Source organism: Terrapene carolina, unplaced genomic scaffold (genome assembly GCF_002925995.2).
Source record: "Terrapene carolina triunguis isolate 2854851 unplaced genomic scaffold, T_m_triunguis-2.0 Scaffold69, whole genome shotgun sequence".
Taxonomy (NCBI): domain Eukaryota; kingdom Metazoa; phylum Chordata; order Testudines; family Emydidae; genus Terrapene; species Terrapene triunguis.
The window spans coordinates 38,312,399-38,339,466 of NW_020664420.1; the positions used below are offsets into that span (position 1 = coordinate 38,312,399).

Here is a 27,068-nt window from a genome sequence, read left to right on the forward strand (position 1 = left end):
TAATATATTTAAAGAAGCTCTTCTTATTGCCTTTTATGTGCCCTAGCTTTTCTGATTTTGTCCCGGCAAGTTTATGCTGTTCTTTTGTACTTCTCCTTAGTAATTTGTCCATGAGTCCACTTTTTGTAGGATTCCTTTTTGATTTTCAGTCATTAAAGAGCTCCTGATGGAGCCATATTGGCCTCTTAGATTCTTCCTATCTTTCCTTTGCATTGGGATAGTTTGCAGTTGTGCCTTTAATATTGTCTGCTTTAGAAACTGCCAGTTCTCCTGAAATCCTGTGTCCCTTAGATCTTCTTGCCAAGGGACCTTACCTACCAGTTCTCTGAGCTTGTTAATGTCTGCTTTTTTAAAGTCCATTGTCTTTATGCTGCTGCTCTCACGCCTTCCCTTCCTTGGAATCATGAAATCTATCATTTCATGATCCCTTTCACTCAAATTGCCTTCCACCTTCAGATTCACAACCAATTCCTCCCTGTTGGTGAGAATCAAGTCTAAAATGGCTGTCCCCTGGTAACTTACTCCACTTTCTGAAATGGATGGGTTTACACTGTAAAAATAGTGCAAGTGAGGGAAGAATCAGGCCCATTGATTCCTGAAGATAATACTTCCAGTGTTTTAATGTTACTAGTTAATAGTTACCCAGTTAGCAATCATAGTTCATAGTGACTTTTATTATTATAACAAACACATATAAGGTACTATCACCCTGGTATCTGGGAGTCTTGTAAGGCTTAAAGTAGGTTATTAAATCCCAAATAAGAGGACCAAAACACCAAAGTCCTTGCTATGGCTGTTGGCATAAACCTGGAGCTGGTACAGTAATCAAGCCACAATCCATTAAAAGAAAGAAAATGAAATAATAGCGCTGAAGAATTTATTATAGATGGGGCTCATAGCACTACCTATTGTTAAGGTTCCCTGACACTTCCCATCATAAGCACCTGCTTTCAGTTGCTTATAACTTTGCAAAACTCTAACCCTTTAAGCTGAAATTTTCCATGCCTCGTGTTTGCCTCAGACTGAATTTCTTGGGGAAAATGTCAGCAAAATGGTTCAGCTATTTCTGAGAATAAGGCTAGAGAAAAATACATTCTTTGTCCCATGTAAAATAATTCTTGAGACCTTTTCTTTGAAATACTCTACTACCCTATGCATCGGAGCAGGAATCTGAAATGGGCAGGGTGGCCTTTGTGTCAGGGATGTGCCTTTTGCCATTCCTATGAAAATCCACCAAAATTTAGCCAAGTTTTAAGCCTTTGAGAAACACAGGCTGCACATGATCAGCAGAGACTTGTTAGAGTTTAACAGCTAAAATCTCCAAAGAGTCTGTCCCCACAAAGCATGCTTGAGTCTCTCACAACTGCTAATACTGACCAGACTGTGTAGGTGCCGTCCCCAGGGAGCTACTGAGCATGCTCCAGCCCAGGGCTACAGGGGTGAAGTGGGACTTGCCCTGTCATGGCTGCTCCAGGCCAAGGTGGGGCTGAGCACTGTAACTGAGAGGAGAGAGTCTGTTTATCTTGTGCTCTAAATGATTCCTCTGCTGGCATCCAGGCAGCATGGAGGCGGAAGCTACCTGATTTGAATGCGGGGGGGACAAAAGCTGGACCAGGAGGAGGGAAAGGAGTAGAGTGGAACAAGGACTCTGGTGAGATTGGAACTGTAGGGGAGAAGAAGCTGTGCCTGGAAGCTAGAGGTGGGAGACTGGGACTGGTTGGGCAAGGAAGCACAGGGAACCTTAATTCTGACATCTTTCGAGTGCTTGACTTTACACTTTAATTGTTCTCTTAATGTACTTTTTGTGTGTGTAATATAATAGCTAGGGTTCTGTTTCTCCTCTCTTACACTAGTGTAAATCAGAAGTAACTCCACTGAGGCACACTGATGAAAAACTGGTGTACAGGAGAGGGAAACTGACATTATATTTATATAACTATTGGAAACCTAAAAGAGCAAGTAGACGGTGTAAAATTATTTTTTACTTTTAGCTAGCATTGTAGATACCAAAGTAGGCATTCCAACTGTCAGACAATTGAATCACTCCAGTTGAAGTCACTCTAGGGTAGAAGCATTCTTTCAAATGCTTCCAGTTCCAAGTGCAGGACCAGTTAGACAGGCAGAACTGCAGGGTCTCAATGCATGGATGAGACAGTGATGTTCGGAGGAGGGATTTACGTTTATTAGAAATTGGGGAACGTTTTGGGAAAGGAGGAGCCTATGCAGAAAAGACAGGCTCCACCTAAACTAAAACAGAACCGGATTCCTGGCATGTAAAATTAAAAAGGTTGTAGAGGAGTTTTTAAACTAAGGGCTGGAGGAAAGCTGACAGGTGCAGAGGAGCACTGTGTTCAGACAGAGACATACCTTAGAGGAGGATTTATTAAAGGGGATGATCTATTTCCTACTCAAAAGGAAAAGCTGATAAAGTACAGGAAGGAGCTGACAAGAAACAGTCAAATGAAAAAGAGTCACATTCAATTACATTACATGAAGGCAGACAACTAAATACAGGGGCGCTGGAACAATTTCTACACTGGGGCTGCTGAGAGCCATTGAACCAAACTGTAAACCCTGTATATGATGGAAACCACTTCAAGCCGAGGGATGCTGCAGCACCCCCCACACTCCTAGTTCCAGCACCTATGACTAAATATTGACAAATTTCATTAGTGCTTGTAAGCAAATGCAAGAAGTTTAAATACTAAGATGGGTGAACTTGAGTGCCTAATACTAAATGAGGACTGGGATAAAATAGGCATCATAAAAACTTAGTGGAATGATGATAATCAATGGTACATAGTGTGGAAGCAGAAACAGAACTGTCAGAAAAGAACTGCAATGCATAACAGTTTGTTAGCAAGAGTCAGGCTAACTGTAGCCCTGATAACACGAGATTTGTAGAAGCAAGGATTGTGTAAGGCGAATGAGAAAGAACTGTGTAAGAAGTTATTGCGACCTTGTGTAGATAATATGGAATGTAGACTAAGAGTCTACATTAGTGAGCAAAACAAGATATCAGAATGACCTATGTATAAACAAAATGCAGTTGTTGCTCATTATTGTCTGTAACAAAAGGTATAAATGCTTGCTGTAATTGTTTACTGTTGAGAAAGACCTGCTTAGCTCTCTCCCTCTGCACAATTGTGAGAGTTAATAAAGCATCTGACTTGCTGTACCCAAACAAAAAGTAAGAACTCAGTTTTTCTCCGACAATTTGGGGGCTCGTCCGGGATGGCAACGCCCACAGAGGCACCGGCAGTTGCTACGGATCGTTCCCCTTCGAACCCCATGGCGCCACAATAGAGGTAGGAGACCTTTTAAAATCTCTATTGGGGTGTCGGAGGAAGACTGTCCAAGGGGCCGTCTGTCCCTGTTGGGCTCACGCCATCCGAACTTATTGACTGTGCAGCAAGGTCAAATGCTGAGCGGCGTAGGGGAATTGTTTGCCGCCCCCTGTATGCATATGCGAGGTGCATAGGATTGCACCTGTGTTGAGGGGTTGTTACTGCCTCAGCAGGAGGGGTTTTTACCGCCTCAAGTGATGCATCGAGGTACTTGGGAATAGTACCTAAGGTACTTGGGATAGTACCTGGAGCAAGATCTTGCTGTGTCTGTGTGTCTGTCTGTGGTGCTGTGTTTGTGTGTGCACCAGTGTGAATTGAGTGTTACCGAAAGACGCCCAGAGTACTCTGCGAAGTCTTTTGGCTCGTGACCAGAACTACTCTAACGCAAGCCCGGTAACTAGAGGATCTTTTAGGAGATCCGACCCACGGTACGCTAACTCGGCCTGGCATCGTCCGGCGAGGAGGCTGCCTGGGTCTAGGAGTGTGTGAACCCATCTTCCCTCCCCTTTTTCCACTCCGTGTGAGCCACTGACAGTCTGACCATCTCACTGGATGCAACAGAGTATGCGGCGCCGTCTCTCTGAGATTAGCCGACGCTCTTTGCTAAAGGAAGGTGTAGGAGGTCATGGTTACCCTCGTTAGTCTCTCCTGTGTGAATACCCTGTAGGGAGAGATCCTTAGTTTATGTGCCGCTAGCGCGGACAGGGCATCCTCCTCCCTGTGTGTGTGATTGGAAAATGGGTGGGGGACAGTCTAAGGATTCCCTTTCACCCCCTAAGGGTACCCCAGTTTATTTCATGTACGTACATTATGGTCCTAAAACCTGCAGGTATTTAGAGAATTGGAATCATTACACGCGTGAAAATCCATCTAAATAATGCCCACTAGAAGGTACCTTCAATCTAGATAAGATCATACATCTCAAAGAAGTAATTTAAAAAAAAAGTAAGAAGTTAACTCTGTAATTGCTAAAAAAAATCAAGCAGTAAAACTTAGTAAAAATGTCTGTAAGTAATTCAGGCAAGAGGTTATTTAAGTAAAATTATTCAACTATAAATATGTTAGTCTAATTTGCTAAAGAACACTCCTGCTGTGTACAATCTATGTTTTATAAGTTTAAAATGAATTGGTATTGTTTTAACGTTGCAAAACTAAGAATACTTTTGCCAGACCCAGGAGATTAGTGTTGTTTAAGGTATTTAGCATTTAATCCTTTAGCAAGAGTCAGGCTAACTGTAGCCCTGATAACGCGAGATTTGTAGAAGCAAGGATTGTGTAAGGCGAATGAGAAAGAACTGTGTAAGAAGTTATTGCGACCTTGTGTAGATAATATGGAATGTAGACTAAGAGTCTACATTAGTGAGCAAAACAAGATATCAGAATGACCTATGTATAAACAAAATGCAGTTGTTGCTCATTATTGTCTGTAACAAAAGGTATAAATGCTTGCTGTAATTGTTTACTGTTGAGAAAGACCTGCTTAGCTCTCTCCCTCTGCACAATTGTGAGAGTTAATAAAGCATCTGACTTGCTGTACCCAAACAAAAAGTAAGAACTCAGTTTTTCTCCAACAATAGTAATACCAGGATACAAAATATATAGGAACGACAGCGTAAGTCGTGCTGGTGGGGAAGTGGCACTATATGTGAAATAAAGTATAGAATCAAATATAGGAAAAATATTGAATGATGGATAGAAATTCCATGCTTGAATAATAAGAGTAAAGTAGTGGGACTATACTACTGACCACCTGACCAGGATGGTGATGGTGAATTGAAATGGTGATCTGAGATTAGAGAAGCTACAAAAACAGAAAACCCAATAATAATGAGGGATTTCAACTATCCCCATACTGACTTGGAACATATCCCCTCAGGATGGAATGCAGAGAGAAAATTTCTGGTCACCGTTAATGGCTGCTTCTTAGAGCAGCTAGTCCTGGAACCCAAAAAAAGAGAGGCAATTCTTGATTTAGTCCTAAGTGGAGCACAGGATTTAATCCAAGAGGTGCATATAAATGAAAGATGAACCGCTAGGTAATAGCAACCATAATGTAACTACATTTAACATCCTTGTGGGGGCGGGGGGAGGATACTAAAGAAACCCACCACAACAGTGTTTAATTAAAAAAAGGGGAACAACACAAAAATGAGGAGGCTAGTTAAATGGAAATTAAAAGGAATGAGTGACAGAACAAGAGTGAAATGCCTGCACGCTGCACGGAAACTTTTTAAAAACACCATAATAGAGGCTCAAACAATATGTATACCCCAAATTAAAAAAAAAAAAAAAAACAGCCAGAAGACCAAAAAAATGCCACCATGGCTAAACAGCAGAGTGAAAAAGGCAGTTAGAGACAATAAGGAATTATCAAAAATTGGAAGTCAAATTCTACTGAGGAAAATAGAAAGGAGTATAAATTCTGGCAAGTCAAGCGTAAAAGTATAATTATGGAGGCCAAAAAACAATCTGAAGAGCAACTAGCAAAAGACACAAACTAACTGCAAAAAAAATTTTTTTTTCAAGTACATCAGAAGCAGGAAGTATGCCAAACAATCAGTGGAGCCACTGGATGATGGAGGTACTAAAGCAGGGATCTCAAACTCAAATCACCATGAGGGCCACATGAGGACTAGTACATTGGCCCGAGAGCTGCATCACTGACACCTTTTCATAGAACGATACAAAAGTATAGTCAAAAATGAAAAAAATGAAGAGTAATATAGTATGCTGTTAAAAGTCAATGTATTAATTTTTTAAAAACTGTAATGCAAAGAGGGATTTTAATAAAATATAAACACCTGTAACTATTCCTTATGTGGTCAGTAACACTTATGATGATCTACACTAAGGGTCTCAAACACGCGGCCCATGGGCCGTTTCCTGCGGCCCGCCATAGGCGCCGACTCTCTCCTGCATTGCGTAACCCTTTCCACCCCCCGGTCACAGCCCAAAGTGGAGAGGGAAACTGAGGCTCGCCTAGGAATTATAAAAATGTTACAGAAAATTTCCACTTCGTCACAGACACTGCCCAGTGTCCTAACAGAGAGACCCCTGGGCAATGGGGGGGACCTCTGGGTGCCCAGCACCCCTAACAGAGAGACCCCTGGGCAATCGGGGGGACCCCTGGGTGCCCAGCACCCCTCAGAGAGACCCCTGGGTAATGGGGGATGGTGCCCGGTGCCCCTAACTAACAGTCTATCACAGAGGTCTCAAACACGCGGCCCCGCCTCTTCCCACCCTTTCCCCACCCCCATTCCAACCCCTTCCCCAAAGTCCCTGTCCCAACTCTGCCCCCTCCCTGCCCCTATTCCAACCCTTTCCCCAAATCCCCGCCCCTACCCCACCTCTTCTTCACCTCCTCCCCTGAGCACGCGGCATCCCCACTCCTCCCTCCTGGAAAGTCCTAAGCGCCACCAAACAGCTGTTTGGTGGCGAGAAGTGCTGGGAGGTAGGCAGAGAAGCGGGGACGCGGCGTGCTGGGGTGGGAAGAGGGAGATGTGGGGAGAAAGGAGGGGGGAAGAGGAGGGAGCTTGGCTGCCGGCAGAGTCGGCGTCTATGGCAGACTGCAGGAAATAACTCTGTGGGCTGCGTGTTTGAGACCCCTGTGCTAAAGGAACACTCAAGGAAGATAAGTCCATTGCAGAGAAGCTAAATGAATTCTTTGCATTGGTCTTCACTGCAGGGGATGTGAGGGAGATACCCACACCTGAGCCATTCTTTTTAGGTGACAAATCTGAGGAATTATCCCAGAATGAGGTGTCATTAGAGGAGGTTTTGGAACAAATTGATAAGTTAAACAGTAATAAGTCACCAGAACCAGATGGTATTCACCCAAGAGTTCTCAAATATGAGAACTCAAATATTAAATTGGAGAACTACTAGCTGCAGTATGTAACCTATTGCTTAAATCAGCCTCTGTACCAGATGACTGGCAGATAGCTAATGTAACTCCGATTTTTTAAAAAAGGTTCCAGAGTCGATCTTGGCAATTGCAGACCAATAAGCCTAACTTCAGTACATGGCAAATTGGTTGAAACTATAGGAATGAAAAAAATTATCAGACACATAGATGAACATGATATGTTGGGGAACAATCACCACGACTTCTGTAAAGGGAAATCAGACCTCACCAATCTATTGTCCAATATGTTGACCAGGGTGATCCAGTTGATATAGTGTACTTGGACTTTCAGAAAGTCTTTGACATGGTCCCTCCTCAAAGGTTCTTAAGCAAAGTAGCAGTAATGGGGTAAAAGGGAAGGTCCTCTCATGGAGTATCTGGTTAAAAGATAGGAAACAAAGGATGGGAATAAATGGTCAGTTTTCACAGTGGAGAGCAGTAAATAGTGGGGTCTCCAAAGATCTGTACTGGGACTAGTGCTGTTCAACATGTTCAGAAATGATCTGGAAAAGGGGGTGAGGTGGCAAAGTTTGCACATGATACAAAATTATTCAAGATAGTTTAGTCCAAAGCTGACTGCAAAGAGTTACAAAGCGGTCTTACAAAACTAGGTGATTGGGCAGGATAATGGCTGATGACATTCAATGTTGATAAATGCATAGGTGCCAACTCCGTGGGTGCTCTGGGGCTGGAGCACCCAGGGGGGAAAAATGGTGGGTGCTGAGCACCCACCGGCAGCCCCCTATCAGCTCCCCCCCCAGCACCTTCCGCCTGCCAGTGGGCCCCACAGATCAGCGCCTCCCCCTCCCTCCCCACACCTCCCACCCACCGTGATCAGCTGTTTCACGGTGTGCAGGAGGCTGGGGAGGAGTAAGGACATGGCGCGCTTGGCGGAAGGGGTGGAACTGTGCGGGAAGAGGCAGGGTGGGGGTGGAGCGGGGTGGGCCTTGGGGTAAGGGGTGGAGTGGGAGCAGGACCTGGGGCAGAATCGGGGGTCCCCTCCCAGCACTTTGAAAAGTCAGCACCTGTGGATAAATGCAAAGTAATGCACACTGGAAAACATAATCCTAACTTCACGTACAAAATGATGGGGCTTAATTAGCTGTTACAACTCAAGAAAGAAATCTTGGAGTCATTGTGGATAGTTCTCTGAAAACTTTTGTTCTATGTGCAGCAGCAGTCAAAAAAAATAATGTTAGGAACCATTAGGAAAGGGATAAATAATAAAACAAAAAATATCATAATGCCACTATATAAATCCATGGTATACCCACACGTTGAATACTGCATACAGTTCTGGTTGCCTCATCTCAAAAAAAGATATATTAGAATTGGAAAAAGTACAGAGAAGGGCAACAAAAATGATTAGGGGAATGGAACAGCTTCCATATGAGAAGAGATTAAAAAGATTGGGACTGTTCAGCTTGGAAAAGAGGCAACTAAAGAGGAGCATGATAGAGGTCTATAAATTCATGAATGGTGTGAAAAAAATGAATAAGGAAGTGTTATTTACCCCTTCACATAACACAAGAACTAGTGATCACTCAATGAAATTAATAGGCAGCAGGTTTAAAATAAACATAAGGAAATACTTCTTCACACAATGCACAGTCAATCTGTGGAACTCGTTGCCAGGGGATGTTGTGAAGGCCAAAAAAGGCTGGATTCAAAAAAGAACTAGATAAGTTCCTGGAGGATAGGTCCATCAATGGCTATTAGCCAAGATGGTCAGGGATACATGCTCTTGGTGTCCCTAAATCTCCAACTGCCAGTACCTGGGACTGGATGAAAGGGGATGGATCACTCAATAATTGCCCTGTTCTGTTCATTCCCTCTGAAGCATCTGGCACTAGCCACTTGCAGAACACAGGGCACTGGGCTAGGTGGAACACTGGTTTGACCCAGTATGCCCATTATTATGTTCTTATGAAGCCAATCAAAATCAAATCACTTCAGGTGTCGGCTTTATCTGTTTTAAAGCTCTGGACTATTTTTAACTGTATTTAAAAGACTAAAACATGTAATCATTCAAATTAGAATTGCACAATCTTAGACTAGTAGTGTTTTGAAAATCAGACACCATACTGACTCTTGTAAACATTTCTGTAATTGGACTGTGACCAGGTAAATCAGTATGATTATCACAGCTCTCAGCTGACATTCCAAAATCTCCGAATCCAAGCAGGGGGCAAACGCTTCATTTAGGTGCACACACATTTCATGGCTTCTAAACATGTAAGAATAGAATGTTCTTCCTTAGCTAATTACAGTGATTTAGACAATCAAGGAGGTGGGGGTGTTGAGGAGATGGGGTGATTTTCTTGTCTGTGGTCATGTTGTTCTTCTGATGCCGGGAACAAATATTTTAATCTCTTCAGTGGTATGAAGAGTTAGCAGGTGTGTGTATTTCAACGTCTGCTCAGTTTATTATTTATTTACTAATATTGGTCTATGAACATTTGGGGCCAGATCTTCAACAGGTGTAAATCAGCATGTATTCATGGAAGTCATTGGAGCTGATTATAACAGTTGAGGAGCTGGCTCTTGTTTTTTGGAGCACCCAATCTGCAAGCTGTTTTAGCTTCCAGAATTTCAAATCCCATATATGTGACCCATTTTTGTCACATTCACGTGGCATAATCTTTTCCCTCCCAAAATAAAACAAATAAAAACTAAAAAAGAGAGCAAAATTACATAATACAACAGTTAAAGTCCCAAGGAGAACACATCCTTACAAAGAAAGGTACACTTCACAGGGGCTTACCTAAATTAGTTGTGGCAGCTAATAATAATACTATGTCAACAATTACAGAAGGCTGAAAGGGTGCTGAGAATTGAAACTGACAGTGTTCCTAAATATGCACACATTTCATCATTTTCCAAACCTTACAATATATGACATTGAATCAAGCCTTCTAATCATTATTTCTGATGGTGAAAACAATTTCACTAAGCTTCAAATCTAAAATGTAATTTTAAATGGTGACTATTGGGGTTTAGAATTTTCCACAGACAGCATCTAGAGGAAAGCCAGTGCTTTGAGCACAAGCTATGGGACTGCCGAAGAAAATAGCATACACATCAAATCTCAGCACAATTTTTAAAGTGTAAATCTTTTTAGAACCTTCCCTCAGTCTCCTGCGCAGATATACACAGCTGGGGAGAAAGCGAAAACTCTCTCAGGTACAAAATGGCTAACCTTAGTTTTGAGACCAGCTAAAATATTGGAGGGAAAAAGCAGTTGCCATAGCAGAGAATGATTACAATCCTTAAACCAAATTCTGAAATCCTTGTTCAGTTTTTACTCAGTACTTAGGCCAAATTCCAATTCAAGATTCATGGGAATTTGGCCTGAAGTCTGAGATAAAAATGAATTAGGATTTGAGGATGTGGCAGAGGCCCTAAGGAGTGCTCCATACAGAGAATACTTAGATACCTCTGAAGAGCTATCAAAGCCCCATTGAGGAATTTGTTAATCCATGACACCGGTGGAATATATTAACCCATCATGCTCCCCAAGGACTTCAAGTTGTCTAGAAAAGGCTAAAAAGACCCCAAACACTTGATAAAATAAAAATAAAACAAAGAAAAATATTGTAACACTACCTAAGTGGACTAACGAAAGCTATTCTAAAGAATCTACAATTGCCTCATGAAGCATATCGTACAACTCAAAAAATGATAAATTCCAAAACCAAATCGTTGCCATATAAAGACAGTTGAAAGCTCTCAAAAAAAGTATTTATACAACTAAATAACAACCCTCTCAGAAAAAATCTACCTATCAGCTGTACATTCCATTCCCTAACAAGTTCCTCAAATCCTAAATCCTAAAGGGACAGAAAGGGAACTGGTTCACCCAACTATCTGTGCCCTGGAAAAAAAAACACAAAACCAAATCCACTGCACATACCATTTCCTTCCCTAGGATAATTTATTTTTACATTGTAAAGGCCCCCACAATAAAAGTCCATAACAATCAAACAGTGCACGCAACCATAATCTCCATTTTCACACAACAATCCTATCAGGAAACTCCAGAGAACCTGGATCTCAAGGCCCTCGACAGAAACAAACATACACTCCCCCCGCCAAAATAAAACATCTTCGTAAGGCAGCAAGATTATGTGACTTGCCCAATGTCACGGGGCAGAAAATTATTACTGTTATTATTACTTTTATTTGTATTATGGTAGTGCCTAGAGACTCACCGAGAATGGGGCTCCATTGTGCTAGACATCATACAAATGCTAAACTGTTCTGTTGAATTTACAATCTAAAGAGACAAGACAGACAAGGGGTAGGGGGGAAAGTTTATAACACACAAGCAGAACAATGTGAAGGTGGCAAATGACAGGCTAGTGCTACAATTTTATTTAAAAAAAAACCTTTTTTGGGGAGAAGAGATTAGTTAAACTGAAAGACAAAGAAACGGAGAGGGGATGTTGAAGTGAGGGGATGAAAGATCAGGATAGGGGATTAACAGATTTTAAAGCCATAACACACCATTAGATCATCTAATTTGACCTCCTGTTTATCACAGGGCCATTAAATTTCACCCAGTTACTCCTGTATTGAGCCCAGTAACTTGGGTATCACTGAAACATGTCTTCCACAAAGGCATCCTGTCTTGCGCTGAAGACATCAAGAAATAGAGAATTCACCATTTATCTTGGTAAGAGGAAGGAGACAAGCATAAGCATGGAGGGCAAGTGGAGTGAAACTGAGGTGAAGAGACTGCAAGGAGTTTGGAGCAGGCAGCCAGGGGGAAAGAATGTTGAGTGAAAGCTGTGGAAAGCAGCCTGACACTCACTATCGCCAGTCCCTGCTGCAGCACCTGGTGAGGCTGCTTCTGTTCTTTGGGCTGGCTCCTCCCTGGAATTTTTCTCAGTCAGTATTGCCAACACCAAGTGTTCACAAATCATGGATCAGGCCTCAAAAATCATGAGATTAAAAAATAAATAAAAGCTGGGGCTCATTTTATTTGTCGTTTGGTTTCCAAGCCTTCAGGATGCACGTGGTTCACAATTTGAAGCTATTCGATCATGAGGGCTAAAAACTTTCTTTTTCATTAAAGCGGAGATGCTCGCCTAATCACAAGCATCCAGGAGCTGGGTATTAGAAAAACGTCGAATATGGCAAGACTTGTAATAAAATGGTGAGTTGGGAACACTGCTTTCTTCTCCCAGTCCACAAAGCGCCAGGGAGTACTGCACAGGGCTGCTAGAATTAGGGGTGCTGCGTGGCAGCACCCCCTGGCTTGAAGTAGTTTCCATCATATACAAGGCTTACAGTTTTGTTCAATGGCTATCAGCACCCCCACTATAAAAACTGTTCCACTGCCAGTGGTACTGCATGGATCCTAGTGCTCCCATAGTGAGGGAGGGCATCCCACACAGTTGTAGGTCTGGAGAGAGCTGGAAAACAGTTCACCCTACCTTTCTCCCACCCCCCACAAATGCTACAGTACCACCTGAGCAGTGGTCCCGAAACTTTTCAGGGTCGAACCTCCCCTTACTCCTGTCCGCACCTCCCCTAGGGTTGCCAACTTTCTGATTGCAGAAAACCAAACACCCTTGCTCTGCCCCAAGGCCCCATCTTCACTCACTCCAACCCCCCTCCCTCCGTCGCTCGCTTTCCTCTCCCCTCGCTCATTTTCACCAGGCTGGGGCAGAGGGTTGGGGTGTGGGTGGGACTGAGGGCTCCGTCTGGGGCCAGGGATGAGGGGTTTGGAGTGCGGGAGGGGGCTCAGGGCTGGGGCAGGTGGTTAGGGTGCAGGGGAGTGAGGGCTCTGACTGGGGGTGCAGGCTCTTGATTGTGGCCGGGGATGAAGGGGTTGGGGAGCAGGAGGGGGCTTTGGGCTGGGGCAGAGGGGTTCGGAGTTTGGGATGGGGCTCCAGGCTGGGACAAGGGGTTGGAGTGTGGGGTGTTGGCATGTGGGAGGGGGCTCTGGGCTGGGGCAGGGGGGTGTGGGCTCCGGGATGAGGCCAGAAATGAGGGTTCAGGGTGTGGGAGGGGGCTCCAGGCTGGGTCAGGGGTCAGTTTTTTCTTCATCAGTACAACAGTCCAAATGACAGATCTGAAACAGCTGCATGAACTACTGCAGACCCCAACGCAGCTGGGATGTGTGGACTTAAAAACTACCAACCCATTTTCTTAGAACATTTTACATGTTTAAAAACCAAACCCTCCTCTACTTTTCTGCCAAGACCTGAGCTCGTGATGCTCAGATTTTCCTGCAATAGTTGGGGGCCTGGCAAACATCACTCCAGGAACTAAGCAAGGAGAGACCCACAAACCCAGGTCTTGTCAGGTAGATGAAGGAGGAAGCAATTTTTAAATATAAATATATTTGAGATTTTCAGCGTATGCCTGCTGTGTATGTGCCTTGGCTGGTTTGGAGACCTTACAGTGTTTGCAAAGTATTTACATGACGTGGGGAGTTCCCCTTTAGGTGTGCTGGTGTGGTCAGCACAAATCAGGAATTAAGCATTGCGCCTTTAAGAGGAGCACAGCACATGACGTGTCAGTTTGCCAAGCAGAAGAAAATGTCTCCACGCGGCAGCTGTAGAGCACGGACCGTTTCCCAGGTCTCTCCTCCCCTGTTGTTGGGTAAGCGCTGCTGGTGTAGGTCAGCTCTCTAGATCTGTCGGTGGGAGTTTGCAGGGTCATGGGGAGGGCAAGGAGAGCGATAGGGGACAACGTGCAGAATGCTATGCTGTGCTTGGAGGGAGGTCTGAATTCCGGGTTGAAGCCTGCTCTGAGTTGCTTAGAACTGACTCTGGTGTTAGCTAGGTTTGCACCAACGTGTTAAGTAGTTTGAACAATGTGAAGTGAAATCTGCTGTGCAGAAAGCAAGGGGCTGCAGCTCTGTAATTCTATATACCAATCTGAGAGGGCGTGGAAATGCTTCCTGTAGTTCATTTATTTCAGGATCTTGTGCACTGCCAACAGATGGGACCTGTGACTTGGTGGGATTATGATTTGCAGATTGCAGCTGGATCCTGTTTTATTTGGGAATGGAGCAAATGAAATTTGTATAGGAATGCTGCTATGTTCAAGAAAGCAGCTTTGAATTGACAACTTGTGCCAGTAACCCTAAAAACCCCCTAAGTTTAGATGTTAAAAAAAAAAAAGTCGGATTGTTTACAAGTGTATCTTAATATAGAGAATGGATTTAAGAGCTGAAATTTTCAAAGCCACATAACTCATCAATTTCAAGAGGCGGTTAGGGGATTTTGCTGCACACTTCCCTTTGAAGTTAATGGGAATTGTGAAGCTAAATTCCCTAGTCTGCTTTGAAAACTGCAACCAAGATTTGGGAAAACTGTTGCCACTGAGCAGCATTGCCCACCCCAAGCATTCAGAAGTCATGATTAGCTTAAAATCATGATTTAAAAAAATAAGTTGTGTCTCCCCCCCCCAAATGCCTTTTGGTATGTGACCTCTAGAATTCACATCTTCAAGCTTTTATCCAGCATTGTGAAGGCTAGAAATATATATATTAATGAAAGCTGAGATTCTAATACAGGGGTGGGCAATAATTTTTGCAGGGGGGCTACTCCACGAATGTTGGTAAGTTGTCACGGGCTGCACATTTCTAGTGTATTAATGGAGGGGAAGCGGGTTCTGGGAGGGAGTTTGGGTGCAGGAGGGAGCTCTGAGCTGGCGCAGGAGAGCGTGAGGAGTGTGGGCTCTGGGAGGGAGTTTGGGTGCAGGAGGGGATTCTGACCTGGGGCAGGGGGTTGGGGTACAGGAGGGGATGTGAGGTGCAGGTTCTGGTCAGGAGGTGCTTACTACAGGTGGCTCCCAGCCGGTGGCGCAGCAGGGCTCAGGCAGGCTGCCTGCATGCCGTGGCCCCATGCCACTCCCGGAAGCGGCGGTGGCCGGCTGCTGCTGGCACATCTCCGTGTGCTGCCCATGCCTACAAGCACCATCCCCACAGCTCCCATTGGCCGGTTTCTGGTTTCCGGCCAATGGGACCTGTGAGGGTGGTGCTGGGGGCAGGGGTGGCACGTGGAGCTGCCTCCCCCTACCGGGGTGCGCAGAGATGTGGCAGCAGGAGCTGGCTGCTTCCAGGAGCGGTGTTGGGCCACAGCAAGCAGGCAGCCTGCCTGAGCGCCCCGCTCTGCCACGGGACTTTTAGTGGCTCGGACTCGGAGATCGTGAGGGGGCAGAGGAGGCTGGACAGAAATGTTAGTCATGGCGGGCCGCACAGAAATGTTAGACGGGCCAGACCCGGCCTATGGGCTGTATTTTGCCCACCCCTGTTCTAATGTAATCTTACCTGACCTCAGAAGCTGGAGCTCTAAAAATTCCAAATGTCATGGGACTGATGATAAAATTGTGAGATGTGGCCCATCTGTATAAATGCCCATTGACCACAGCTTTAGCCCTTTGGGCTAATAATTCTTTGCTGGAAATGTACTGGTGTTTCAGTTAGAACTGGTTTGGGTCATGTGATCATCTCAACTGTAGAATGCCAGCACTAATCACAGCTGCCTTGTTGGAATAAATAAATGAAAATTTAGGGTCTGTTTCTGCTCCAGTGAAAATTGATGGGAGTTTTCCAACTGGCTTCATCAGTGCAGAATTGAAAACAGTTTTTGGGTTACTTTTTTTTTTATATTTATTTTCAAACTTCCTTTTTATTCACTATTAGACTTGCATCCTATTGTTCTTGTTTGTTTAAATAACATTTTGGCTCTTTGCTTACCTTATACAATTTGGTTTTTTACAGTGCCTGAAGAAGCCTAAAAAGCTACAGAAAAGCCAAGAAATGTATCCTAAGTACTGCATTAAAATGAAACATCCCAAGAGACAGTATGTCTGGGCAAAAAGGTATCTTTTGCTAACATTTCATAAAAAAATAAAAAATATATGGAGATACGCTTATCTCATAGAAGTGGATAGGACCCCAAAAAGCCATCGAGTCCAGCCCCCTGCCTTCAATAGCAGGGACAAATACTGATTTTTGCCCCAGATCCCTAAGTGCCCCTTCAAGGATTGAACTCACAACCCTGGGTTTAGCAGGCCAATGCTCAAACCACTGAGTTCTCCATTATTTATTTATATTATGACAGTGCCCAAAGGTCCATCAGGATTGAAGTACAATTGTGTCAGGTGTTGTACAAAGTTATTAGATGACAGGTCCTAGCTCCTTACACTTTAATTGAAAACAAGATGCAACAAGTGAGTATTCACGAACAATTGGAGGGAAGGTGAAGATAACAGAGCATTAGAACATGTAGTTATATAGGCAATCTATGTACATGACATAATGGTTCTAAACCAATATTTTATTTATTATATAAATCAGCACCCTTCACAACCCTCTATCTAGCTGCTTTGCTGAGCCTTCTGTGTTTGAAGAGACAGGTTCTGTCTGTCCCAGCATGTATTTGCACCAAAAATGTTGACCATAGGGAAGCAAAAGTGCAGAAATTTTGATTGCATGATCCTGTCCGTTTGGCAACGTGAGGATATCATGTATACATATTCTTAGAATAGAAAATATATTGGTCTGCAACTTTCTGCAATCCTAGTTCATCCTATCTTAAACAGATGCTCTACTCCCACATCTCATCCTGGTGGTATTCTCTCTACTTTTCAGCCATTAAGGGCAGTCGGTAATGTGTATGTGATACAGCTGATCGGGGCAGCTGCCAGAATACAAATCCTTATGTATTCAATGTTGTGTATGTGTCTTGGAAAAATGCTTTGCAAGTATATGACACTGCTGAGCCTTTTCTGAAATACTAATATGGATCCAAAAATACACAGAACAGGATGCTGTCCTGAGTTTCAGTGAATAATGGCAGTGCTGTTAATTTCCCCCGCCCTAGTTTTGTCTAATAGCTGTCTTCAGATATTTCCATATTCTTCAGTGTTACTCTTTCACTATTTTGTGGTTGGCTTTAGAAAAAGCATTCTGATTGATGTGCAAAGTAATGCTTCCAGTGAAATTTATTGGTGCTCGGTATTCTTACTCATCAGTTTTCATGCCTGGTGCGGGGCAAAAATAACATTTATGTAACTGATGATGGTGAAATGGTATGGGTCTTGTTAACATGAGAGAGAACATCAATATTTGTGGAGGACTGAGAAGGTAAGGCAGTTATATCCTGTACTGGTTCTTACTGGTTATAGCCTCCAAGATTAAAATGGTGCAAAAGCAACCCATGTTCCTCTCCTAACTTTAGGGGGAACAATACTGCCTTTGCATATATGGCTTGCATAGCCAGATGACTGTTTTACTTGAACTTAATTTGTTTGGAAAATGTTCTTTATAGTGATAAGTTTAAGGGAGTAGATTCTCTAGCCAAGAACCCTATTTAGCACTCTATTTAAGCTACACTCCCATTCAGTTCAGTGAGTTATGACTCATAAGCGCTGAATAGGGAACTTGATACAGTAGCCTGTTTAAACTGGTGGCTCTCAACTTTTCCAGACTGTCTCCCTTTCAGGAGTCTGATTTGTCTTGTGTACCCCAAGTTTCACCTCACTTAAACTACTTACTTACAAAACAGACAAATAGAAAAGTGTCACAGTACACTAGTACTGAAAAATTGGTGACTCATTTTTACCATAGTTATAAAATCAATTAGAATATAAATATTGTACTTACATTTCAGTGTATAGTATACAGAGTAGGGCTGTCAAGTGATTAATCACAATTAATTTTTTTAATCGAGCTGTTAAACAGAATATCATTTACTTAATTTTGGATGTTTTCAATATTTTCAATTACAATACAGAATACAAAGTGTACAGTGCTCATTTTATATTTTGATTACAAATATTTGCACTGTAAAAAACAAAGAATTGAAAAATATATCTAATACAAGTATTGTAGTGCAATCTCTTTATCATGAAAGTTGAACTTAAGAATTATGTACAAAAAATAACCATCTATTACTCCCCACCCCGATCACGATTTTTCACGCTTGCTGTCTGGTCACTCTAGCGCGCCACATGCACCCATGCTGGAAGTTTTTCCCTCAGCAGTATCCGTAGGGGTGTGGCTCTGATGCCCCCTAGAGTGGCGCCTGCAGGGCGCGGTATAAGAGGCGCCGCCGGCTCCCTCCACCCTCAGTTCCTTCTTGCATGAAACTCGGACAGTGGGGAAGGAGGGCGGGTCATGGAATAGACACGAGCAACACATCTCGAAGAACACTAGTTACGGAAAAAGTAACTGTCTTTTCTTCTTCAAGTGCTTGCTCATGTCCATTTCAGATTAGGTGACTCCAAAGCAGTACCCCTGAAGTTGAGTAGGAGTTCACGGATGTGTAGATTGCAACACAGCTCTGCCGAACCCAGCGTCGTCCCTGGCCTGCTGAGTGATGGTATAATGAGCGGTAAATGTGTGGACAGAGGACCACGTTACAGCTCTACAGGGATGTGCGCCAGAAAGGCTGCCAAAGACGCCTGATCTCTCGTCAAGTGGGCTCTGACAATCGGCGGCAGCGGAACCCCTGCCAGGTCGTAACAGGTCCTTATGCATGAGGTGATCCAATTGGAAATCCTCTGAAAAGACACTGGATGACCCGTCATCCTATTGGCTGTAGCAATGAAGAGTTGAGTCAATTTATGGAAAGGCTTGGTACGTTCTAAGTAAAAAGCCAAGGCCCTCTGGATGCCCACTACATGAACACTGGGAGGAAGATGTCCTGGTTCACATGGAAGGTGGAGACCACCTTTGGCAGGAAGGCCGGGTGGGGCCGCAACTGAACCTTATCTTTGTAGAAGACCGTGTATGGCGGTTCTGAGGTCAAGGCTTTAATTTCCAAGACCCATCTCGCTAACGTCACTGCCACCAGGAATGCGACCTTCCATGACCGATGGGAAAGGGAGCAGGAACCCAGTGGTTCAAAGGGCAGGCCAGTGAGCCTAGAGAGGACCAAGTTAAGATCCCATTGTCGGATGGGAGCCCGCACCTGTGGGAAGAGTCTCTCCAGCCCTCTCAAGAATCTGACCATCATGTCATGGAAGAACATAGTCTGTCCTTGGATCAGCGGGTGAAAAACAGAGATGGCCGCAAGTTGCACTCTAATGGAAGTGTGTACCAGGCCCTGGTTCCTCAAATGGAGCAGGTAGTCCAGGACAGCCCGTTTGGAAGAACATGAGGGAGAGATGTCCCATTCGGACGCCCAGTGGGAAAACCTCGTCCACTTGGCCAGGTAAGTCAGTCTAGTTGCGGGCTTCCTACTTTCCAGGAGGACCTGTTGGACTCCTTCTGAACAGGTCTGCTCCTCCAGGTTCAGCCACACAGCATCCATGCAAGAGGTGGAGGGACGCGAGGTTGGGGTGGGGCCAGGGAGGGGCCACTGACAGGCTCATGAGCATGCCGAACCAATGCTGGCAAGGCCACGTTGTGGTCTCTCTTGATCTTTGCCAGGGTCCTGATGATGAGTGGAATTGGAGGAAACGCACACATCAGGCTCCCTGACCATGACAAGAAGGCATCAGGGAGGGAACCCTTGCTCAGACCGTCGAGAACATAACCGGTGCCATTTCCTGTTCTGTCTGGTAGTGAACAGGTCCACTTGGGGAGTTCCCCACCTTTGGAAGATCATGAAGGCTACCTCTGGATGGAGTGACCACTCGTGGAGAGAGGAGAAGTCTCTGCTGAGCTGGTCTGCCAGTGTATTCCTGACGCCGGGAAGGTGACAAGCTTCCAGGTGGATTTTGTGGCTGATGCTTCCCCTTGCCTGTTGATGTAGAACATTGAGGCTGTGTTGTTCATCAGGACTTGTACCACCTTGCCCGACAGGTGGGGCAAGAAGACTCTGCATGCCATCCGGACTGCTCGGAGCTCTGAGGTTTATGTGTAACTGTACCTCCTCTAGGGACCACATCCACTGTGTCTGGAGGTTGCTGAGATGTACCACCCAGCCGAGGTCTGAGGTGTCCAACACCAACGCGATGGAGTGAGGAGGGTTGTCGAATGGAACCCCTTCCAGGACTGTTATGCGGTCGGTCCACCATCAGCGAAGTAAGTATCGCCTGGGGAATGGTAACAATCTTCTCCAGGGGGTCTCAGGACTGGGAATAGACCGTCGCCAGCCATTGTTGCAGGGGCCGCATCTGGAGCCTGCCATGGCGGACCATGTAAGTGCATGCTGCCATGTGGCCCAGCAGGCGCAGACAGACCCTGGCTGTAGTGAGAGGGAATGTGGAGACTTCCGTGACTAGGTTTGCTATCATGTAGAACCTTTCCAGCGGCAGGAACACTCTAGCGTAGGTAGAGTCGAGGACCGCTCCAATGAACTCTGTCCTCTGCACTGGCACTAATGTCGACATTTTGTTGTTCACCAGTAGGCCCAGAGAGCGGCGCGTGGCTTGAAGCACTGCAACATCCCTTCGGACTTAAGACCTGGAACTGCCCTTGATGAGCCAGTCGTTGAGGAACAGGTAGAACTGGATACCCTGGTGCCTGAGGTAAGCCGCTACCACCAACATGCACTTGATAAACAATCTTGGTGCTGTTGCCAGGCCGAATGAGAGGACCATAAACTGGTAGTGATGGGGCCTCATCATAAACCAGAGGAAGCGTCTGTGTCCTTGAAAGACCGCTATGTAGAAGTATGCATCCTTCAAGTCGAGGGCGGCATACCAATCTCCCGGATCCAGGGAGGTGATGATGGAAGCCAGAGAGATCATGTGGAAGTTTAGCTTCTGTAGGTACTTGTTGAGGTCTCGCAGGTCCAGGATGGGCTGTAGACCGCCCTTGGTTTTCGGGATTAAAAAGTACCAGGAATAGAACCCCTTGTTTCTGTACTCGAGAGGAACTTCTTCCACCGCACCCAGCTGTAGTAACCCTTTTACCTCCTGTGCGAGGAGACTCTTGTGAGAGGGGTCCCTGAAGAGGGACAGGGAAGGTGGGTGGGAAGGGGGGTAGAAAGGAACTGGAGGGTCTAACCCTGTTCAACTGTGGTGAGGACCCAGCAGTCTGAAGTTATAGTGGCCCAAGCTGGGAGGAAAGGGGAAAGGTGGTCGGAGAACACTGGGAAAGATGGGTCCGGGGAATAGTCTGGTAGGTCACCCTTGGGCCCACCCTCAAAATGACCGTTTGGCCCCCTGCTTATTAAGGGTCAAGCTCGACTGGGCAGAGGATGGAGGCGGGTGGTTTGGGCAGCGTTTGTAGCCCGTGGCTCATTTATGGGGTTGGTCCTGCTGAGGCTGGCTCCCCTGGCCCTGATGTTGCTGCGGTTTGAACTGCTTACGTGCCAGGGCTGGGACGTAGAGACCCAGGGTTTTCAGGCTGGTGCGAGAGTCCTTGAGGCCATGCAACTTGCTGTCTGTTTGCTCCACAAATAGGGCCCCGCCACTGAAGGGCAGGTCCTGCAATGACTTCTGGGCCTCGGTGGACAACGCAGAGAGGAGCAGCCAAGAGACTCGCCGCATGGAGATAGCGGAAGCCATGGTGCGGGCAGCAGTCGTGCCCTCATCAAGGATCGCTCGGAATTCCTTCTTGGAAGCCTCAGGGAGCGACCCTTTGAACTTGGCCATGGCTTGCCCCATATTGAAGTCATATTGGCCAAGGAGGGCTTGGTGGTTGGTTACTCTCAGCTGACGGCTGGAAGATGAATATACCTTTCACCTGAAAAGATCAGGCTTCCTTGAGTCTTTATTTTTGGGGGTGGCCCCGGGTTGTCTCTGCCTCCTCTTGTGGTTCACCACCTCAACCACAAGAGAATTGGGGGCTGGGAGGGAGTATAGGTACTCACGCCCTTTGGTTGGCATGAAGTACTTATGTTCGGCCCTTTTAGAGACGGGGCCAGGGAAGAGGGGGTCTGGCACAAGGCACTAGTGATTTTGGAGACCTCTTCATGAAGAGGTAGGACCACCCTGGTGGGAGCCGAAAAACATAGAACATCAAACAGAGTCCCAGGGCTCTTCCAATTCCTCTGCCTGAAGCACCAGGTTAGAAGTGAACCTCTTCAAAAGTTCCTGGTGTGCTCTGGTGTCATCCTGAGGAACCAAGTGACGGGGCCCCGTGATAGCCTTGTCTGGTGCCGATGAGGATGATGCCGGTGCTGCGGGAACCTCCATGTCCATTGGTGGTCTAGCAGCTTGCTCCCCTGGGTCTTCCTGGACCTGCAAGGTCTTACCCCCTGAAGCCTCGAGCACCAGAGGGGGACGGGATACCGAGGCCGCTGGCCTCTCCGAGGCTCCCGACACCGAGCGGGCAGCCTGGGAAGGTTGGGTGAACCCCCAGGGGTTCCATGGCGCCGGCCACTGCGCTTGGGGCCATGGGGCAGGTTTCGGTGCTGATAATGTAGTTGGCACCGCCGGTACTAGGGCTTGTCCTGCAGTCAGGGAACCTCACTCTGAGCCCGAGCTACCAGCAGAGTGGTCAGTACCGGGCGACCAGGATCGGGATGAGTGGTAGCTCTTGTCTGACCGGTGCCGGTCGTTGCATCCTGAAGCCGACCTGTCTGAGCGAGATTGTCTTGGTTGGGCTCTCGGGGACGGACAGAGTTCGGCAGATCTGCGTCTGATACCTGGCAATCCACGCCTTGAGCTACTCGACCAGTACCAGGACGTCAAACAGGACCGGGAGGATCATCCTGAGTAGGGCGATCTCCTTCTTGGAGACGGGTGATGATGGCCCAGCAATCGGTAATCTCTGGTGTCTGATTGGTCCCGGGATCAGTACCAGGCCCTTGGAGACAGTCAAGACCGGTCCCGAAGTTCTTGCTGGGTGACGCGTGCCCCAGAGGGTCTGCGCCATTCCACCAGCGAGGTACGCCTTGAGTCCCTTGATTGGTGCCCCTGGTGTGGGGATTGAGGTGGGCTCAGCTTATTTACAATGTTACCTGAAAGTGAGTACAGGTGTTCACATTGCACTGTTGTAGCTGCCACTGCAAGGTATTTACATGCCAGATATGCTAAACATTCATATGCCCCTTCATGCTTCAGCCACCATTCCAGAGGACATGTTTCCATGCTGATGACGCTCGTTAAAAAAAATAATGCATTTATTAAATTTGTGATTGAACTCCTTGGGGGAGAATTGTGTGTCTCCTGCTCTGTTTACCCACATTCTGCCATATATTTCATGTTATAGGAGTCTCGGATGATGACCCAGCACATGTTTGTTTTAAAAACATTTTCACTGCAGATTTGACAAACCAAAAAAAAAGGGACCAACGTGAGATTTCTAAAGATAGCTATAGCACTCGACCCAAAATCTGAGAGGGATGAAGTGTGGAGCATGCTTTCAGAAGTCTTAAAAGAGCAACACTCCGATGCGGAAACTACAGAACTGAACCACCAAAAAAGAAAATCAACCTTCTGCTGGTGGCATCTGACTCAGATGTTGAAAATGAACATGCATTGGTCTGCACTGCTTTGGATTGTTGTTGAGCAGAACCTGTCATCAGCACGGGATGCATGTCTTCTGGAATGGTGTTTGAGGCATGAAGGGACACGTGAATCTTTAGTGCATCTGGCACATAAATATCTTGCGATGCTGGCTACAACCGTGCCATGAGAATGCCTGTTCTCACTTTCAGGTGACCCTGTAAACAAGAAGTGGGCAGCATTATCTCCTGCAAATGTAAACAAACTTGTTTGTCTGAGGGATTGGCTGAACAAGTAGTAGGACTGAGTGGACTTGTAGGCTCTAAAGTTTTACATTTTGAGTGCAGTTATGTAACAAACTGCATTTGTAAGTTGCACTTTCATGATAGAGATTGCACTACAGTACTTGTATGAGGTAAATTGAAAAATGTCATTTTTACAGTGAAATATTTAAATATAAAGTGAGCATTGTATGCTTTGTATTCTGTATTGTAATTGAAATCAATATATTTGAAAATGTAGAAACATACAAAAATATTGAATATATTTCAATTGGTATTCTATTGTTTAACTGTGCAATTAAACTGATCAAGTCTAATTTGTTAATCATGTGAGTTAACTGTGATTAATCAACAGCCCTCACTGAGCAATATAAACAAGTCATTTCTATATGAAATTTTAGTTTACTGACTTCACTAATGCTTTTTATGTAGCCTGTTGTAAAATTAGGTAAATATCTAGATGTTCTGTACCCCCACACATACATCTACCCCTGGTTGAGACCCACTTAGAAATAGGCTCTGTTAAATAACCACCTTTGACTATCTGCTATTGCTCCTCTCCAAATATGAAAGTGATGGCTTGTTAGAGTAATACTGCTTTTCCTCCAACAGGTTCTTATGAAAACTCAGACTCTGGAATCTGTCAAGCCTACATTGACTTATATAAACAACTGACAGTTTTGAAAACTATCTTTAAAGTGATGGAGACAAGGTGAGTGAGGTAATATCTTTTATTGGACCAGCTTCCGCTGGTGGGAGGGACAAGCTTTTGAGCTGAACAGTGCTCTTCTTCAGGTCTGGGGAAGGTAATCAGAGTGTCTGAGCTAAATACAAGTTGGGACTATTAAGCAGATGGGGCAGGGGAGGAGGGAAAAGCACGCCTGCTGTAGGAGACAACTTAACATAGAGTGGGCAATTAAGAGATAGCAGGCTCTAGGATGTTACAGATTGTTGTAATGAGCCATAAAGCCACTGTGTTGGTTTAGTCCATGGTAATATCTAGCAGAATTATTAAGTTCCCAAGCTTGTCTTCTGAAGGTGTTGTGCAAGTTTCCTTTGAGGACAAAGAGGTTGCATGCGGTGTGATGATTGCTTAATGAAAAATGCTCACCCACATGTGATTGTATTTTTCTGTGAGTTCATTCAGTACTTTAAACTGATGATCATTTATAGAAAAAATGGACAGTTATGACAATGAAAACATATCTAATGTTAAAACAACAAGGAGTCTGGTGGCACCTTAAAGACTAACAGATTTATTTGGGCATAAGCTTTCGTGGGTAAAAACCTCACTTCTTCGGATGCAACATATCTAATGTTGTGTATCTTCACGCACAACTCTTCTCCCAGACGGGGAATGGAGAGAAAGCTATTACTCTGTAAAATTACATTTAACTCAAATAGCTTTTAGTCAATTTGAACCCTCTGAAGAATTTTTGACTTGTACATTCAAAGCAAACTGTGGGACACCTATTAAGTATCTACAAAATATTGGCAGTGCAGCAGTTCTTAAAACTGTAGTAATTAATACTTAAGATTCAGGTTCTAACAAACTTTTGGAAAGACAATCCAAGAGGGAAAACAAATGCTTCTATTGTAACTGAATACTTAAGTTACACTACTGTCATTTCACAGTAAATCTGACTAGTCTTTGCAATGGTAACCAGAACTTGCTATTAAATATTAAATCAGATACTTCTGTCAAGACTGTTGCATTGTCTTTCAATTGTCCTTCCCACCCACTATAATTCCCTTTCCTTTACTAAGCTATGAGGCTTCACATATGCTACCTTCCTCCCCATCCCCTGTGGGCAGGGGTGAGAGAAAATGTTAGCTAATGCCAGAAGGGCTAAGGGTAGCAGAAACAGGCAAATAAAAGGCAGTGCTGTGTTCATCTCAGCTTTGACAGAGGACAACTGTAGGATCAGATACCAAAGGAAAAACTTTCAAGGGGCCTTTGTAGTAGACAAGCACACCTGTTTGTGAACATAACTCATTTAACATGATTATATGCTTGAACCACTAATCTGAAAAGTAAATATTTGCTAGCAGCAGAGAAAGTGTCTATAATTCCTTAGTCGTGGTGGTGCAGATTCACCAGGTTCTTATTGCATATGCATGAGCAAGCATACATTTTTATTTGCAAGGAAAGTACTTTCCTCATGTAAGATCAAAATCTCAAATATTTTTACAAAGTATTTTGTTGTACTTTTCCAGTTTTTTTTTTTTTTTTTTTAAAGGTACTTGGAGGACTAAGGTTCCCCCTTAACTATAACAAAAGCTTCAGAATGCCTTGGAATACAAGTCACACTTCTGGAGCTACACCTTCAGAAATGACTGTTAATTTGTTGTTATGGAATATAGTCTTACAGGAAAATGTTAGCACTAAACTATATTGGTAATTGTGATGTCTTCAATTTACCTGTACATTTATAATAATATTGTGTACAAAGACTAATGTTAATATTTTGATTTCTTCGAAGATTGTTCAATTCTGTATTAAACTGTGTTGCTAAAGCCATTCTAAGCACTTGTACACATAACTGTTTAAAATACTACCTCTGGGCAAGGCATTTTTCAGTAGCTGCTTTCAGATTATTAAACAAAGGCTTTAAACTACAACATTAAATAGTAATCAAAGCATTGTTATTTCTTATTACAATCTCTGGTGACTCTGATGATAAGAAATGTTAAGAAGAATGACTAGCAGCTGTTCTGGCTTCAGCAGTCTGCTTGCTGTTGGACAGTTTAGCCCTGGTAAACTAGGTGGATGTTATGTCTGCTTACTAGTCTCCTTTACTGTGACAGCAATATCAGGATATTTTAACCTGAATGAAGAGAGATTAGGAAAGTGTCCTAATTTTAAAGAGAACCCCCACATCCAACATACTCATAAGTTAATGTCAAGAATCACACAATTTAAATTTGACAATATTTCATTTATTGTGTTTAAGAACATTCAATAAATATCAAGTTTTCAGTTTTAGATTTGCAATCCTTGTGCACGGAAAGTCTGATTTCCCCCCCCCCGGCATAAACTCCATTGCCAGCAATGGGTGTATCAGAACAGCCAGCCTGAAGAGGCTAATAAATATTTTAATACTCCTAGATAGCAGGTTTCTGAGCATACCCCTTCTAAATGGTATGTTACAGATTCACCACACAAATTCTTCACAGAAGAAAATAAGATTTTACTACAAACTGTCCTCTGAATATTATTCTTTTACT

The 27,068-nt window shown here is 44.5% G+C and overlaps 1 long non-coding RNA gene and 1 other non-coding gene across 2 annotated transcripts; both read left to right on the top strand.

Moving 5' to 3' along the window:
- The first annotated feature begins 13,795 nt into the window (after positions 1-13,795).
- Positions 13,796-26,147, top strand: LOC112102704. The gene is made up of 4 exons (XR_002907772.2): positions 13,796-13,863; positions 15,992-16,092; positions 24,453-24,552; positions 26,081-26,147. It is a non-coding gene; the product is annotated as an uncharacterized LOC112102704 (long non-coding RNA).
- Positions 17,345-17,483, top strand: LOC112102723. Its single transcript, XR_002907774.1, has one exon. It is a non-coding gene; the product is annotated as a small nucleolar RNA SNORA47 (small nucleolar RNA).
- Positions 26,148-27,068: the final 921 nt, after the last annotated feature.